This window comes from Pelmatolapia mariae, linkage group LG3_W (assembly GCF_036321145.2).
Source record: "Pelmatolapia mariae isolate MD_Pm_ZW linkage group LG3_W, Pm_UMD_F_2, whole genome shotgun sequence".
In the NCBI taxonomy this organism is placed as follows: domain Eukaryota; kingdom Metazoa; phylum Chordata; class Actinopteri; order Cichliformes; family Cichlidae; genus Pelmatolapia; species Pelmatolapia mariae.
In genome coordinates, this window is record NC_086229.1 from 54,973,903 (window position 1) to 54,980,578 (window position 6,676).

The following is a 6,676-nucleotide window of genomic DNA, read 5'->3' on the forward strand; positions in this document are numbered from 1 at the left end:
GGGAAAAAATATGAGAAATCTTTTTGAGAAAAAGAGATGTGACAGAAATAAATTAGAAAAGCGAAACACTGATGTGTGCAAATTTCCAGCTGATGGGAAAGTTTCTTAAAACATTGCTCATCCTTTGTCTGCATGTGAGCAGTTATTTATGATGTACTTGCAGGAAGAACTGTCAAACAGGAAAAGTGCTCTTGGAAAAAAAAAAACACTGATGGGTCGTGTGATAATAAGAATAAGACCAAGCGGTCCCAGCGTGATTGCATTCACACTTGTAAACTCAATACAATTAAAGTACTCATTGTGTAACTGAGGATATAAGCTCGCTATAAGAGAGGTCGAGACATTGTACGGTTCAAAATATTTAAAATATTACGTCCCCACATGAAGGCTAGGCGAAGAGGGTGGGGGACAGTAACAGTTGGATCCGGGTTGAAATGAAAAGAACGCCAGGCAGAGGTATTTAACACAAAATAAATCTTTATTATAATCACTTAACTCAATAATCATATAAATAGTAACAATAGAAAGAGACAGCACCGCTGCTTTAATGATAACTCAGACAGGTCAACCCAAAGAGATGGTGACCACTTCAACAAAGAAAACAACTATAAGGCTTCAACAGAAAAAGACAGCAACGCTGCTATTAACAATAACCAGGCAGGCCAAACAAAATAATGGTCACTCAAGCAAAACCACTGCCCAGTTGAGCTACTCACAACAAGCCACGCACGGTGGGGCTGGACGGACGGACGGACGGACGCGCGCACGCAGCAGGCCTTTTCCACACCTAGACTGGAAGCACACACGGACCAACACAGAGGAAAATCCACTAGAAGCCTCTCCCATCTCCACACTGCTCTCCTCCAGCTTATATCACCTCTGAGGGTAATTGGTGGTCAACGAGGGCAGATGAGCAGCAGGTGTAAGGGGCGCCGTTTGTAAACTGAAACATGCCGAAATTAACGGCAACATTTTTCCACATTTAGCTCTAAATCTTACAAAAACATGTTTTTTCGAGTCATTTTTTACAACATTTAGTAAAATATTTGTAACTTTTTATATTTAAAACTGAATTTTAGATGTTAAATCTAAATGCTAAATGTTAAATCTAAATATTATATTTAAATGTAAATGTTAAATGTTAAATGTAAATCTAAATGTTAAATGTAAATATTATATATAAATCTAAATGTTAAATGTTAAATGTAAATATTATATATAAATCTAAATATTATATATAAATCTAAATGTTAAATGTTAAATGTAAATATTATAAATATATCTAAATATTAAATGTTAAATCTAAATATTATATATAAATCTAAATGTTAAATGTTAAATCTAAATGTTACGGGAAACTAAATATTTAGCTAATATGCAAATTTATTGTACGGGTCAACGGAAATACCAAAATAAAAGCTTCAAGAAAACCTCCCACGCTAAAGTGTACCGGTCGTGGTCAGGTTGTGTGTCTGCGCTCCTGTCACGGTCACTTATGGCAGTCAAAATTTTGACTGCCATGAGCTGCTTCACCTATTCCCTACGAGCATGTCCAGCGATTTAGCTGAAAACATTGGAAGAGCCGTTTTGTCGGCCATCCAACGATTCAGCGGTAGTGCAGTCTCCACTTCACAAACGCCGCAGCACTTGGTAAGTTTATTGTATAGCATTTTGGACGGGTTGATAGCAGTGTTAGCAAAACTAGCAAAGCTAAATTACTTAGTTAGTCCTCAATTATTTCATCTGGTAGGCAGCAGACAACTCTATTTATTTATTTGGTAGGTAACAGTCGTTCTTGATGTAAATGTTTCCTTAGGAATCCAGCAATGCACCTGGACCAAGTAGACCTGCCGTCTCCACTGGGATAACATACCGCTCGGTAGGCCTTCTTACACATATCATTTAGCTGACTGGTTTTGATATACAGTCAGGTTCATAAATATTTTGATACAGACACATTTTCTAATGTTGCTTCTGTACATTACCAGAATGAATTAAAAATGAAACGACTCCAATGCAGTTGAAGTGCAGACTTTCAGTTTTAATTCAATGGGTTGGATGAAATGATTGCATAAAAATGTGAGAGGAAAAAAAGTATTTTGTAAACACAATCCTATCATTTCAGAGGCTCTAAAGTAATTAGACAAATTAAATAACTGAAAATAAAATGATCATTTCTATTACTTTGTTCAAAACCCTTTGTTGGCAATGACAGCCTGAAGTCTTGAAGTTATAGACACCACCAGATGCTGGCATTCCTCCTTACTAAGGCTCTGCCAGGCCTTTACTGCATTGGCTTTCAGTTGCTGTTTGTTTGTGGGCCTTTCTGTCCTAAATTTAGTCTTCAACAAGTGAAATGTATGCTCAATTGGGTTAAAATCCAGTGACCGACTTGGCCATTGAAGAATATTCTTTTTCTTTGCTTTAATAAAGTCATGGGATGCTTGGACTGTATGTTTTGGGTCATCGTCCATCTGTATTATTAAATGCCGCCCAATCGATGTGACTACTTTTAGCTGGACTTAAGCAGACAAGTATGTCTCTGAACACATTCAGCTGCTTCAGTCCTGTGTCACATATTCAGTAAACACTACCAGTGCCACTGGCAGCCATGCATGCCCAAACCATCACACTGCCTCTGCCATGTTTTACAGATGATGTGGTATGCTTTGGATCATGAGTCGTTCCATACTTTTTTCTTGCCATCATTCTGGTAGAGGTTGATCTTGGTTTTATCTGTCCAAAGAATGTTTTTCCAAAATTTTGCTGGCTTTTACTAGATGATCTTTTTGTTTTGTTTTTTTGTTAAGTCCATTCTAGCCTTTCTAATCTTGAGGCTTATGAGTGGCTTGCACCTTGCAGTGAACCCTCTGTATTAGGGCTGTTCGATATGACGATAGGAAAACATCTATCATTTCATATTATACGCTATCATTTGTTCTGTGGTGTCGCAAAATAAATTTTACGTCAATATTTTTCATTGTTTTGATGGTCACTGTAGTGGCTATATTAATTTCTTAATTTTCTTTTTTCTGTTATGTTCTCTTTGACCGCATGTTGTCTGTTCACAGTAAAATTTTCAAAATGCAAACACTACGTCTCAAATCAATTCCAGGCCTTTTATCTGCTTAATTGGTAATGACATCGTCATTTTAATATGGATACCCTAAATTAAAGCTGAGTCTGCACATCATGTTCATGATATAATTATGATTGGAAAATGTTTCAGTAAACGGGCAACAAAATAAAACTTGTTAGGGTCCAAATACACATTGACCTAACTGCAGGCCTTTTCTACTCTAATTGAGTGCTCAAAGCACTTTATACAACAGATCTCATTTACCCATTCACAGGCACAGATTAATACAAGCACTTTTTCTGTCCAACATTCACACACAGTCATACTCAGATAAACCCATTGGGAGCTGTAGATTAGAGCACCTGGGAACTGAATCACCAACTTGACCAACAATCACCAAATGCTAATCTAAAAGATAAAAAAGGTTCAGTTTTCTGTGTAATGGGTAGACAATAGTAAGATGGTCTGAGTGTACAGGTTTTTTTTTTTTTGTTTGTTTTTGTTTTTTTTAATGAACAGATAACAGAAACCTTACGGATGTATTGTAATGCATAGGTGTCTATCTGTATCTGTGTTTGAATTCATTTCAGGTTCCTCTTCCATCAGTTCCTCAAGCTCATGCTACACGCTCACATTTTGTGAGAAAAAACAAGACCTGCAAACACTATACAAAAGATGTTGTGTGCTTGCCCTTGTCTTCAGCATCAACGTTTCTCATACCGAGAGGAGATTCAAGAGCAAAATTAGCACAAGATGGACTTATTGGGAAGATCTCCTTTACATCTGACTGGTCTGAAGCACAACTTAGAGAAGAAATAGCAGCAATCTTCAGAAGAACATTTGCACTGTCAACTGGCCAGACATTCCCTTTTGAGTATTTGAGTACAATTAGAGGATGTAAACGACTAATGAAACCAAATGTTTCTAGCAGTTTTCTTTGGGGTGGCCAAGAAGTTGGCTCGATTTGTTCCACCACCTGCCTCTATACAATGGCAGGGATACAAAAACCTGCACAGGTAAACATTTTATAATGCAGTGCAGAAATATTTATTGTCTAAAAAGTGAGTCTGTTCCCTTAACATAATTTTATTAATTGTATTAATTAATATTGCACTTTTAGCAGGTGTAGACAGTTTTTAGTGCAGCCATGTGCCTCTGTGTTACCAGTGATTTGGTGCAGCTGTATTTGATTTTATGTAGAACATGCTTTCTTTTCCCTCAGGAGGAACCAGAAGAGCTGTCTGATAGTGACTTTGAAAGTCCAGTCTGCCGGAGAAGACGAGGTATGTGACGTGAATGAAAACCTAGTGAGGTTCTAAGCTCAATGACCAGTTAGATTTTGTTACTGCAGTGAGTAATAATTCCTGGGGGGTTTGTTTGATGAGAGCATCATTAATTTGTCCGATTTTAATGTTTACGGATCATCACAGGTGATTACAGCCAAGGAGGAATATGCGCCCAACTTTCACTTGAACTAATATAAGGATATATAAAGGCTCTGTTAACATTATGAAGCAAGTCATGCTGACCTTCTTTCCTTTATTCAGTGCATCATGTGTTGCCTACAACACCAGGTGAAAGTGAGGCCAAGCATCAGGAAACAGAGGGCTGCACTCAGGAGAGTGAAAATGAGGAACAGGCAGAGGGACAGCAGATGTTTCCATATAAGCTGTTGTCTAGGGGTTAAAGAAATCCTTCATTTTAGATGTTGTTTAGGATATTGTTTCGATGCAGGTTTCCAATTTGCATGTTTGGGGTTTTTTTTGGGGTTTTTTTTGCTGAGTGACTGCAACTTTAGGATTTACATTTAATTAATTTTTTTTTTTTTTAATGCTGTAGTGTGAGAAATTCTTCAAGGCTGACATGTTTTATGATTTCTAATATCTCTTGTCTACTTAGCCCTATTTTTCTGGAGGAAGATGAAGCTCTTGAAGAGGCAATTCAGCGTAGCCTCCTAGAAGAGTCTGATACACAGAGTGAAGTTCATATTTCAAGGTAAGATTTGAAAGTAACCTTTGATAATTGAATATCTTATTTGCATCTTTACTTGCATCATTTTTTTTGAAGTTACACAATTACAAAGGTAATTGCTCATTTCGGACTAATTTAATATGGACTATCACAACATAATTATCTGTTGTAACTCTGTGCACTTGAGTCAAATGTACAGCAAATTTCCATTTTTCCCCAAGATCTGTTTGTCATTGTCCCTTTTTTATATAGGTCTTTTAAGATGCTCAGCAAAGAAGAAATTGAAGGTCTTCTTAGAGCTCATTGTGAGAAAGTCATTACACCAGGAACAAGACAACTCCATATCAGTCGAGCCATTGTGTGGTCGACTGCTTTGCGTCAGTTCAAGAGACCCAAGTTTGCAGAAAGCTGTGAGATGCTTGATGTCACATTTGCAAGCGATGAAAATGATACAGAGGAAGATGCTGCTGACCTTGGGGGGCCAAGGCGGGAGTTTTTCCGTTTACTGGTGAAGGCCATCTTTCAGGACAGTGGTGCTTTTGAAGGTAATATGATTTCATAGACAAACTAACTAACTTACTTACTCAAAGCCCAAAGGCTTGTTGACGACACTTGTTTTTATAATGTTACAAACACAACAACCACCTAATCTGAACATTGTTTGACAGAACATTAACAAGTTAATAAATGACTACAGATAATAAATCTGGTATGTTATGTTCTGTGAGTCTGAAACAGTAAAAAAAAAAAAGTAATACATTTTTGTCTGTCAATGTCAAGATATCAGTTGGGGTCTGTACAGAATATACTTTTTTGTGTGTTATTTTTCAGCTACACCAAATGGATGCACACTGAAATTTAACATCCTACACTTGCAAAATGGAGTATATCGAACCATTGGCAGGATGTTGTCCACGATAATAGTGCAAGGTGGAGAAGCACCTGCTTTTCTCTCTCCACATGTAGTAGACTACATTGTGTCAGGAGACATTCTTCAAGTACACCTAACACCGGATGATATAGGTGACCCTGAGTTAAGAGAGAATCTGAAAAAGGTGAGTTGCAATATTATAACAAGAATATTGTAATATTTCCTATATTCACAAGTCTTCTGGTCTTTTATAATATATAATAAATACACTTTTGGTTATTAGAGGCAATTCCATGTATTATATTTTCAATTTGTTTCCTTTTTGTTAAAAAAAAAAATTATTGGTGAAATACAGCCAAATAAACCAAAACAAAAACTTTAGAGTCCAGTTAAAATGAACCATCTGCAGTATTTGTGTTTTTCTTAAATATTTAGGTTGTAAATGCAACAACTCAACATGATTTGGAGAAAGCAGTCAGCTGCTGTGACTCATGGCGATATCAAGTTGAAGGTCTTCCACTCACAGTCACCATGGCCAATAAAGATCTGTTTGTGAAAAATGCAGCTCTATACCTTGCAGTTCTGCAACGGCAAAGCTGTTTCGATCAACTAACTGATGGCTTGTCCTACTATGGAGTGAGAATTATATTTTTTCTGTATCAATTGGTCATTATTTTATAATAAACATGTAGAGTGAGCTACTTTTTGTATTTAAAACTGGAATTTAACAATTATTTAAACTTTTCTGTCTAGAT

General features: G+C 36.7%; 1 long non-coding RNA gene across 1 annotated transcript; it reads left to right on the forward strand.

The window, feature by feature from the left end:
* The first annotated feature begins 5,500 nt into the window (after positions 1 to 5,500).
* Positions 5,501 to 6,417, forward strand: LOC134617209 (uncharacterized). The gene is made up of 3 exons (XR_010091502.2): positions 5,501 to 5,595; positions 5,882 to 6,105; positions 6,357 to 6,417. It is a non-coding gene; the product is annotated as an uncharacterized LOC134617209 (long non-coding RNA).
* The last annotated feature ends 259 nt before the right edge of the window (positions 6,418 to 6,676 follow it).